Here is a 12824-nt window from a genome sequence, read left to right as displayed (position 1 = left end):
CATTATTTAATCTGATGTGTTCAGCCTGTATTATTTAATCTGATGTGTTCAGCCTGTATTAGTTAATATGATGTGTTCAGCCTGTATTATTTAATCTGATGTGTTCAGCCTGTATTTTTTAATCTGATGTGTTCAGCCTGTATTAGTTAATATGATATGTTCAGTCTGTATTTTTTAATCTGATGTGTTCAGCCTGTATTAGTTAATATGATGTGTTCAGCCTGTATTATTTAATCTGATGTGTTCAGCCTGTATTAGTTAATATGATGTGTTCAGCCTGTATTATTTAATCTGATGTGTTCAGCCTGCATTATTTAATCTGATGTGTTCAGCCTGCATTATTTAATCTGATGTGTTCAGCCTGTATTAGTTAATATGATGTGTTCAGCCTGTATTATTTAATCTGATGTGTTCAGCCTGTATTTTTTAATCTGATGTGTTCAGCCTGTATTAGTTAATATGATATGTTCAGTCTGTATTTTTTAATCTGATGTGTTCAGCCTGTACATCGATGGGACCGCAGTAGAGAAGATGGAAAGCTTCAAGTTCCTCGCCCCACCCACACAGACAGTGTTGTGAAGAAGGCGCAACAGCGCCTCTTCAACCTCAGGAGGCTGAAGAAATTTGGCTTGGCACCTAAAACCCTCACAAACGTTTACAGATGCACAAATGAGAGCATCCAGCTTCTATCTCAAGGCCATCAGACTGTTAAATAGCCTTCACTAGCACATTAGAGGTTGCTGCCTATATACATAGATTAGAAATCACTGGCCACTTTAATAAATGGAACACTAGTCACTTTAATAGTGTTTACATATCTTGCATTATTTTTTATTAAATTTTTTCATTTAGCAGACGCTCTTATCCAGAGCGACTTACATGAGCAATTAGGTTTAAGTGCCTTGCTCAAGGGCACCTGTTGTGTTCAGTCTGTATTAGTTAATCTGATATGTTCAGCCTGTATTATTTAATCTGATGTGTTCCGCCTGTATTAGTTAATATGATGTGTTCAGCCTGTATTATTTAATCTGATGTGTTCAGCCTGTATTAGTTAATATGATGTGTTCAGCCTGTATTATTTAATCTGATGTGTTCAGCCTGTATTAGTTAATCTGATGTGTTCAGCCTGTATTAGTAATGTGATGGTGCCTGGGCTCTGCTTTGCAAACGTGTGTGTGTGTGTGTGTGCATGTCTGTGTGCCTGGGCTCTGCCTTGAAACGCTTCATTACAAAGCGAGCCTGCCCATCGAAACCAGATCGAAACGTTTCATTAAAAACACCAGCCTCCCCATCGAGACCAGATCTGCCGCAGCCAAATAGAGTGTCACATAGCATTGTTCAACCACAGATTAAACTAGGGTAAGGCTGAATTGAACAGAATTAGATCTGAAAATGAGAAATAAAACAAAGACAGACGACTGGAGGAGGGAGAGGGAAAAAGAGACGACAGAACGACTGGAGGAGCAGATGATAGAACGACTGGAGGAAGGTATTATAGAACGACTGGAGGATGGTATTATAGAACGACTGGAGGAATGTATGATAGAATGTATTTCCCGTGTAGCTCAGTTGGTAGAGCATGGTGTTTGCAACGCCAGGGTTGTGGGTTCGATTCCTACGGGGGGGCCAGTATGAAAATGTATGCACTCACTAACTGTAAGTCGCTCTGGAGAAGAGTGTCTGCTAAATGACTAAAATGAAAAAAATTTAGAATGACTGGAGGAACAGATGACAGAACGACTGGAGGAAGATGATAGAACGACTGGAGGATGATATGACTGGAGGATGATATGACAGAACGACTGGAGGATGATATGACAGAACGACTGGAGGATGATATGACAGAACAACTGGAGGATGATATGACAGAACGACTGGAGGATGATATGATAGAACGACTGGAGGAAGATATGACAGAACGACTGGAGGATGATATGACAGAACGACTGGAGGAAGATATGACAGAACGACTGGAGGAAAATATGACAGAACGACTGGAGGAAGATATGACAGAACGACTGGAGGAAGATATGACAGAACGACTGGAGGAAGATATGACAGAACGACTGGAGGAAAATATGACAGAACGACTGGAGGAATATATGACAGAACGACTGGAGGAAGATATGACAGAACGACTGGAGGAAGATATGACAGAACGACTGGAGGATGATATGACAGAACGACTGGAGGATGATATGACAGAACGACTGGAGGAAAATATGACAGAACGACTGGAGGATGATATGACAGAACGACTGGAGGAAGATATGACAGAACGACTGGAGGATGATATGACAGAACGACTGAAGTAACATGACAGAACGACTGGAGGATGATATGACAGAACGACTGGAGGATGATATGACAGAACGACTGGAGGATGATATGACAGAACGACTGGAGGAAGATATGACATAACGACTGGAGGAAAATATGACAGAACGACTGGAGGAAGATATGACAGAACGACTGGAGGAAGATATGACAGAACGACTGGAGGAAAATATGACAGAACGACTGGAGGAAGATATGACAGAACGACTGGAGGATGATATGACAGAACGACTGGAGGAAAATATGACAGAACGACTGGAGGAAAATATGACAGAACGACTGGAGGAAGATATGACAGAACGACTGGAGGAAGATATGACAGAACGACTGGAGGATGATATGACAGAACGACTGGAGGATGATATGACAGAACGACTGGAGGAAAATATGACAGAACGACTGGAGGAAAATATGACAGAACGACTGGAGGAAGATATGACAGAACGACTGGAGGAAGATATGACAGAACGACTGGAGGAAAATATGACAGAACGACTGGAGGAAGATATGACAGAACGACTGGAGGATGATATGACAGAACGACTGGAGGAAAATATGACAGAACGACTGGAGGAAAATATGACAGAACGACTGGAGGAAGATATGACAGAACGACTGGAAAATGATATGACAGAACGACTGAAGGATGATATGACAGAACGACTGGAGGAAGATATGACAGAACGACTGGAGGAAAATATGACAGAACGACTGGAGGATGATATGACAGAACGACTGGAGGAAGATATGACAGAACGACTGGAGGATGATATGACAGAACGACTGAAGTAACATGACAGAACGACTGGAGGATGATATGACAGAACGACTGGAGGATGATATGACAGAACGACTGGAGGATGATATGACAGAACGACTGGAGGATGATATGACAGAACGACTGGAGGAAGATATGACAGAACAACTGGAGGAAAATATGACAGAACGACTGGAGGAAGATATGACAGAACGACTGGAGGATGATATGACAGAACGACTGGAGGAAGATATGACAGAACGACTGGAGGAATGTATGATAGAATGTATTTCCCGTGTAGCTCAGTTGGTAGAGCATGGTGTTTGCAACGCCAGGGTTGTGGGTTCGATTCCTACGGGGGGGACAGTATGAAAATGTATGCACTCACTAACTGTAAGTCGCTCTGGAGAAGAGTGTCTGCTAAATGACTAAAATGTAAAAATTTAGAATGACTGGAGGAACAGATGACAGAACGACTGGAGGAAAATATGACAGAACGACTGGAGGATGATATGACAGAACGACTGGAGGATGATATGACAGAACGACTGGAGGAAGATATGACAGAACGACTGGAGGAAAATATGACAGAACGACTGGAGGATGATATGACAGAACGACTGGAGGAAGATATGACAGAACGACTGGAGGATGATATGACAGAACGACTGGAGGAAGATATGACAGAACGACTGGAGGAAAATATGACAGAACGACTGGAGGAAGATATGACAGAACGACTGGAGGATGATATGACAGAACGACTGGAGGATGATATGACAGAACGACTGGAGGAAGATATGACAGAACGACTGGAGGAAAATATGACAGAACGACTGGAGGATGATATGACAGAACGACTGGAGGAAGATATGACAGAACGACTGGAGGATGATATGACAGAACGACTGAAGTAACATGACAGAACGACTGGAGGATGATATGACAGAACGACTGGAGGATGATATGACAGAACGACTGGAGGATGATATGACAGAACGACTGGAGGATGATATGACAGAACGACTGGAGGATGATATGACAGAATGACTGGAGGAAGATATGACAGAACGACTGGAGGAAAATATGACAGAACGACTGGAGGAAGATATGACAGAACGACTGGAAGATAATATGACAGAACGACTGGAGGAAGATATGACAGAACGACTGGAGGAATGTATGATAGAATGTATTTCCCGTGTAGCTCAGTTGGTAGAGCATGGTGTTTGCAACGCCAGGGTTGTGGGATCGATTCCTACGGGGGGGCCAGTATGAAAATGTATGCACTCACTAACTGTAAGTCGCTCTGGAGAAGAGTGTCTGCTAAATGACTAAAATGTAAAAATTTAGAATGACTGGAGGAACAGATGACAGAACGACTGGAGGAAGATGATAGAACGACTGGAGGATGATATGACTGGAGGATGATATGACAGAACGACTGGAGGAAGATATGACAGAACGACTGGAGGATGATATGACAGAACGACTGGAGGATGATATGACAGAACGACTGGAGGATGATATGACAGAACGACTGGAGGATGATATGACAGAACGACTGGAGGAAGATATGACAGAACGACTGGAGGAAAATATGACAGAACGACTGGAGGAAGATATGACAGAACGACTGGAGGAAGATATGACAGAACGACTGGAGGAAGATATGACAGAACGACTGGAGGAAGATATGACAGAACGACTGGAGGATGATATGACAGAACGACTGGAGGATGATATGACAGAACGACTGGAGGAAGATATGACAGAACGACTGGAGGAAAATATGACAGAACGACTGGAGGAAGATATGACAGAACGACTGGAGGATGATATGACAGAACGACTGGAGGAATATATGACAGAACGACTGGAGGATGATATGACAGAACGACTGGAGGAATATATGACAGAACGACTGGAGGAAGATATGACAGAACGACTGGAGGATGATATGACAAAACGACTGGAGGAAGATATGACAGAACGACTGGAGGATGATATGACAGAACGACTGGAGGATGATATGACAGAACGACTGGAGGAAGATATGACAGAACGACTGGAGGAAAATATGACAGAACGACTGGAGGAAGATATGACAGAACGACTGGAGGATGATATGACAGAACGACTGGAGGAAAATATGACAGAACGACTGGAGGAAAATATGACAGAACGACTGGAGGAAGATATGACAGAACGACTGGAGGATGATATGACAGAACGACTGGAGGATGATATGACAGAACGACTGGAGGAAGATATGACAGAACGACTGGAGGAAAATATGACAGAACGACTGGAGGATGATATGACAGAACGACTGGAGGAAGATATGACAGAACGACTGGAGGATGATATGACAGAACGACTGAAGTAACATGACAGAACAACTGGAGGATGATATGACAGAACGACTGGAGGATGATATGACAGAACGACTGGAGGATGATATGACAGAACGACTGGAGGATGATATGACAGAACGACTGGAGGAAGATATGACAGAACGACTGGAGGAAAATATGACAGAACGACTGGAGGAAGATATGACAGAACGACTGGAGGATGATATGACAGAACGACTGGAGGAAGATATGACAGAACGACTGGAGGAAGATATGACAGAATGACTGGAGGAAGATATGACAGAACGACTGGAGGAAGATATGACAGAACGACTGGAGGAAGATATGACAGAACGACTGGAGGAAGATATGACAGAACGACTGGAGGAAGATATGACAGAACGACTGGAGGAATATATGACAGAACGACTGGAGGAAGATATGACAGAACGACTGGAGGAAGATATGACAGAACGACTGGAGGATGATATGACAGAACGACTGGAGGATGATATGACAGAACGACTGGAGGAAGATATGACAGAACGACTGGAGGATGATATGACAGAACGACTGAAGTAACATGACAGAAAGACTGGAGGATGATATGACAGAACGACTGGAGGATGATATGACAGAACGACTGGAGGATGATATGACAGAACGACTGGAGGAAGATATGACAGAACGACTGGAGGAAAATATGACAGAACGACTGGAGGAAGATATGACAGAACGACTGGAGGAAGATATGACAGAACGACTGGAGGAAAATATGACAGAACGACTGGAGGAAGATATGATAGAACGACTGGAGGATGATATGACAGAACGACTGGAGGAAAATATGACAGAACGACTGGAGGAAGATATGACAGAACGACTGGAGGAAGATATGACAGAACGACTGGAGGAAAATATGACAGAACGACTGGAGGAAGATATGACAGAACGACTGGAGGATGATATGACAGAACGACTGGAGGAAAATATGACAGAACGACTGGAGGAAAATATGACAGAACGACTGGAGGAAGATATGACAGAACGACTGGAGGATGATATGACAGAACGACTGGAGGATGATATGACAGAACGACTGGAGGAAGATATGACAGAACGACTGGAGGAAAATATGACAGAACGACTGGAGGATGATATGACAGAACGACTGGAGGAAGATATGACAGAACGACTGGAGGATGATATGACAGAACGACTGAAGTAACATGACAGAACGACTGGAGGATGATATGACAGAACGACTGGAGGATGATATGACAGAACGACTGGAGGATGATATGACAGAACGACTGGAGGATGATATGACAGAACGACTGGAGGATGATATGACAGAACGACTGGAGGAAGATATGACAGAACGACTGGAGGAAAATATGACAGAACGACTGGAGGAAGATATGACAGAACGACTGGAGGATGATATGACAGAACGACTGGAGGAAGATATGACAGACCGACTGGAGGAAGATATGACAGAAGGACTGGAGGAAGATATGACAGAACGACTGGAGGAAGATATGACAGAACGACTGGAGGAAGATATGACAGAACGACTGGAGGATGATACGACAGAATGACTGAAGGAAGATATGACAGAACGACTGGAGGAAGATATGACAGAACGACTGGAGGATGATATGACAGAACGACTGGAGGATGATATGACAGAACGACTGGAGGAAGATATGACAGAACGACTGGAGGAAGATATGACAGAACGACTGAAGGAAGATATGACAGAACGACTGGAGGAAGATATGACAGAACGACTGGAGGAAGATATGACAGAACGACTGGAGGAAAATATGACAGAACGACTGGAGGAAGATATGACAGAACGACTGGAGGAAGATATGACAGAACGACTGGAGGATGATATGACAGAACGACTGAAGGAAGATATGACAGAACGACTGGAGGAAGATATGACAGAACGACTGGAGGATGATATGACAGAACGACTGGAGGAAGATATGACAGAACGACTGGAGGAAGATATGACAGAACGACTGGAGGAAAATATGACAGAACGACTGGAGGAAGATATGACAGAACGACTGGAGGAAGATATGACAGAACGACTGGAGGAAGATATGACAGAACGACTGGAGGATGATATGACAGAACGACTGGAGGATGATATGACAGAATGACTGGAGGATGATATGACAGAACGACTGGAGGATGATATGACAGAACGACTGGAGGATGATATGACAGAACGACTGGAGGATGATATGACAGAACGACTGGAGGATGATATGACAGAACGACTGGAGGAAGATATGACAGAACGACTGGAGGAATATATGACAGAACGACTGGAGGATGATATGACAGAACGACTGGAGGAATATATGACAGAACGACTGGAGGAAGATATGACAGAACGACTGGAGGATGATATGACAGAACGACTGGAGGAAGATATGACAGAACGACTGGAGGATGATATGACAGAACGACTGGAGGATGATATGACAGAACGACTGGAGGAAGATATGACAGAACGACTGGAGGAACATATGACAGAACGACTGGAGGATGATATGACAGAACGACTGGAGGAAGATATGACAGAACGACTGGAGGAAGACATGACAGAACGACTGAAGGAAGATATGACAGAACGACTGGAGGAAGATATGACAGAACGACTGGAGGAAGATATGACAGAACGACTGGAGGAAAATATGACAGAACGACTGGAGGAAGATATGACAGAACGACTGGAGGAAGATATGACAGAACGACTGGAGGATGATATGACAGAACGACTGAAGGAAGATATGACAGAACGACTGGAGGAAGATATGACAGAACGACTGGAGGATGATATGACAGAACGACTGGAGGAAGATATGACAGAACGACTGGAGGAAGATATGACAGAACGACTGGAGGAAAATATGACAGAACGACTGGAGGAAGATATGACAGAACGACTGGAGGAAGATATGACAGAACGACTGGAGGAAGATATGACAGAACGACTGGAGGATGATATGACAGAACGACTGGAGGATGATATGACAGAATGACTGGAGGATGATATGACAGAACGACTGGAGGATGATATGACAGAACGACTGGAGGATGATATGACAGAACGACTGGAGGATGATATGACAGAACGACTGGAGGATGATATGACAGAACGACTGGAGGAAGATATGACAGAACGACTGGAGGAATATATGACAGAACGACTGGAGGATGATATGACAGAACGACTGGAGGAATATATGACAGAACGACTGGAGGAAGATATGACAGAACGACTGGAGGATGATATGACAGAACGACTGGAGGAAGATATGACAGAACGACTGGAGGATGATATGACAGAACGACTGGAGGATGATATGACAGAACGACTGGAGGAAGATATGACAGAACGACTGGAGGAAAATATGACAGAACGACTGGAGGAAGATATGACAGAACGACTGGAGGAAGATATGACAGAATGACTGGAGGAAGATATGACAGAACGACTGGAGGATGATATGACAGAACGACTGGAGGAAAATATGACAGAACGACTGGAGGAAGATATGACAGAACGACTGGAGGATGATATGACAGAACGACTGGAGGAAGATATGACAGAACGACTGGAGGAAGATATGACAGAATGACTGGAGGATGATATGACAGAACGACTGGAGGATGATATGATAGAACGACTGGAGGATGATATGATAGAACGACTGGAGGATGATATGACTGGAGGAAGATATGACAGAACGACTGAAGGATGATATGATAGAACAACTCGAGGAACAGATGATAGAACTGGAGACTGACGCTGTTGTGTGCCACTGACTGTGAAGAAGTGGCACCGGAGAAGATGGCTACCATTTTACAGCCCTCTAACCAATTGTACTATTATGTGTGTTTTTAAAAATATACTTCTCCCATGGGCAAAGAAATTCAAAAGGGGTGATGATATTAATTAATAGTAATTTCGATCCGAATGTGCAAATTGTCCAAATAGATACGCAAGGTAGATGGATTATTTTAAATATGTTATTGGACCATAAACAGATATGGCTCATTAACCTTTACGGACCAAATAATGATGATCCACAATTATTTGACGATATATATAATAAATTATCAACCCTGCAAGCAATTCAAGACAATATTATTATGGTGGGGGATTATAATACTGTTTTAAATAGCTCAATGGACCGTAAAGGAAATCACACCACAAACAATCACCCACATGCTCTTAAGGAAATTGTGAATGTCATGGATACATTAGAACTAGTAGATATATGGAGGCTTAAATATACTGATCTAGTGAGATATACATGGCGGAGACTGAATCAAGCTAGTCGTCTTGACTTCTTTCTTATCTCATTCTCGTTGGCACCAAAAGTAAAAAAAAGTGTTGATAGGGGACAGAATGCGGTCGGACCATCATATAATAGGCATATACATTACTCTTACTGAATTTCTGTGGATATACTCGGAATACATATCCCAAAGGAAATAAATGATCTCACTTCAATAAATTTTTATAGAAAGTTAGCAAAAATAGATAAGATCTTACTACCATGGAAAGGAAAATACCTGTCAATTTGTGGAAAAATCACCCTGATTAACTCTTTAGTATTATCCCAGTTTACCTTTTGCTTATGGTCTTGCCTACGCCTTGCGAACAGTTTTTTAAATTATATGAGAAAAAACGATTCAATTTTATTTGGAACAGCAAGCCAGACAAAATTAAAAGGGCATATTTATATAATGAATATGAATTCGGAGGACAGAAATTATTAAATATTAAAGCATTAGACCTATCACTAAAAGCTTCAGTCATACAAAAGTTATACTTAAATCCGAACTGGTTCTCAAGTAAATTAGTAAGATTGTCTCACCCAATGTTCAAGAAAGGCCTTTTTCCCTTTATTCAGATTACAACAACTCATTTGCAGTTATTTGAAAAGGAAATCATCTCCCAAATATCACTATTTCTAAAACAAGCCATAGAAAGTTGGTTGCAATTGCAATTTAATCCTCCAGAAACGACAGAACAAATAATGCAACAAATATTGTGGTTAAATTCAAATATACTAATTGACAAAAAACCTTTATTTTTTGACAGAATGTTTAAAAAAGGTATAATCTTCGTAAATGATATCATCGGTAGGACTGGTGGAGTTATGTCGCACATGCAGCTAACAAAAAAATATGGAAATGTCTGCTCTACCCAAAATTACAACCAAATAATTGCAGCCTTACCGCAAAAGTGGAAGAGGAAAGTGGAAGGGGGAGAAAGTAAGAAACTTGTCTGTCGGCCTTGCATTAAAGAACATAATTGGTTAAGGAAAACTGTGATAAATAAAAAAGTATATCAGTTTCACTTAAGGAGCAAAGCATTGACAGCCGTCCCATATAGATTGCAAAATAGTTGGGAAGAGATCTTTGACGTACCGATCCCATGGCATAGTGTTTATGAACTGACATGCAAAACGACACCGGATTCAAAAATTAGAATCTTTCAATTTAAATTATTATATAAAATTCTTGCTACCAATAGAATGTTATTTATATGGGGGATACAATCTTCCCAGCTCTGCAGATTTAGCTGTGAAGAGACAGAATCATTAGATCATTTGTTTTGGTTCTGTCCATTTGTAGCTTGTTTTTGGACACAGGTCCAGGAATGGCTAAATATGGCAATATTTATGGCAATATTTACCTGGAATATTTACCTGGCAATATTTACCTGGAGCTAACCTTGCAGATAGCATTACTGGGTGATCTGAAAAGTCATAGTCAATCGATCAATAATATAATAATACTTTTAGCAAAAATGTTTATTTTTAATTCACAATCTGTAGAAGCAATGAGAATAGAAAGGTTCAGAACTTTTGTAAAACATCACAGTACGGTTGAAATATATATGGCAAATAGATATCCTATATGGATGGTGTTAAGAGATAGATGGGAAATATTGAATGGAGTTGAAGGATGGGACTAATAACAGATAACAACAAATAATAACAAAGATAGCTAATAATGTAAGCATACTGTGTCCATAATAAGTATATAGGTTGTATGTTGGGAGCTTTTGGGAAAGAGCACAGTTCGAAAGATATGGCATATAGAAGCAAACCGGATGGACATCATGAAAATGATCGGAGAGGTTGAGAGTAGAAGAAGTTCAGGAGCAAATTTATATATATATATATATATATATATATATATATATATATATATATATATATATATATATATATAAATTTGCTCCTGAACTTCTTCTACTCTCAACCTCTCCGATCATTTTCATGATGTCCATCCGGTTTGCTTCTATATGCCATATCTTTCGAACTGTGCTCTTTCCCAAAAGCTCCCAACATACAACCTATATACTTATTATGGACACAGTATGCTTACATTATTTATATATATATATATATATATATAATAGAATTATTGTAAAATTAACTGTGTCCATAAGGTGTAGATAGTAAGTATAGACTGGAAGTAGAGGCCTGGGCATTGTTGTTCACTAATTTACCCCAAGTAGGGAAAGGATTGCGGGGTTGAAAAGCAATAAAGGGGAGTATATATATAAAAAACTTGGGGGATTGGAAGTGATGCAGACAATTACATTGATAGAAGATACAATCTATCTGCAATATTAAGCTGATCCATCCCCCCCCCAAAAAAAAAAAAAAAAAAAAAAGGAAAATGCACATCCAGAGGCAGCGCTCCTAGTGGCTGGGGACTTTAATGCAGGGAAACTTAAATTTGTTCTACCTTATTTCTACAGCATGTTAAATGTGCAACCAGAGGAAAAAAAACTCTAGACCACCTTTACTCCACAGACAGACGCATACAAAGCTCTCCCTCGCCCTCCATTTGGCAAATCTGACCATAAATCAATCCTCCTGATTCCTGCTTATAAGCAAAAACTAAAGCAGGAAGCACCAGTGACTTGGTTAATAAAAAAGTGGTCTGATGATGCAGATGTTAAGCTACAGGACTGTTTTGCTAGCACAGACTGGAATATGTTCCGGGATTCTTCAGATAGCATTGAAGAGTACACCACATCAGTCACTGGCTTCATCAATAAGTGCATCGATGATGTCGTCCCCACAGTGACCGTACGTACATACCCCAACCAGAAGCCATGGATTACAGGCAACATCCGCACTGAGCTAAAGGGTAGAGCTGCCGCTTTCAAGGAGCGGGACTCTGACCAAGACGCTTATAAGAAATCCCGCTATGTCCTCCGACGAACAATCAAACAGGCAAAGAGTCAATACCGGACTAAGATTGAATAGTACTACACCGGCTCTGACACTCGTCGGATGTGGCAGGGCATGAAAACT

This window comes from Coregonus lavaretus (assembly GCF_964263955.1).
Source record: "Coregonus lavaretus genome assembly, contig: HAP1_SCAFFOLD_730, whole genome shotgun sequence".
Lineage (NCBI taxonomy): Eukaryota > Metazoa > Chordata > Actinopteri > Salmoniformes > Salmonidae > Coregonus > Coregonus lavaretus.
The sequence above is the reverse complement of the archived record's forward strand: the minus strand, read 5'-3'. Positions refer to the sequence as shown.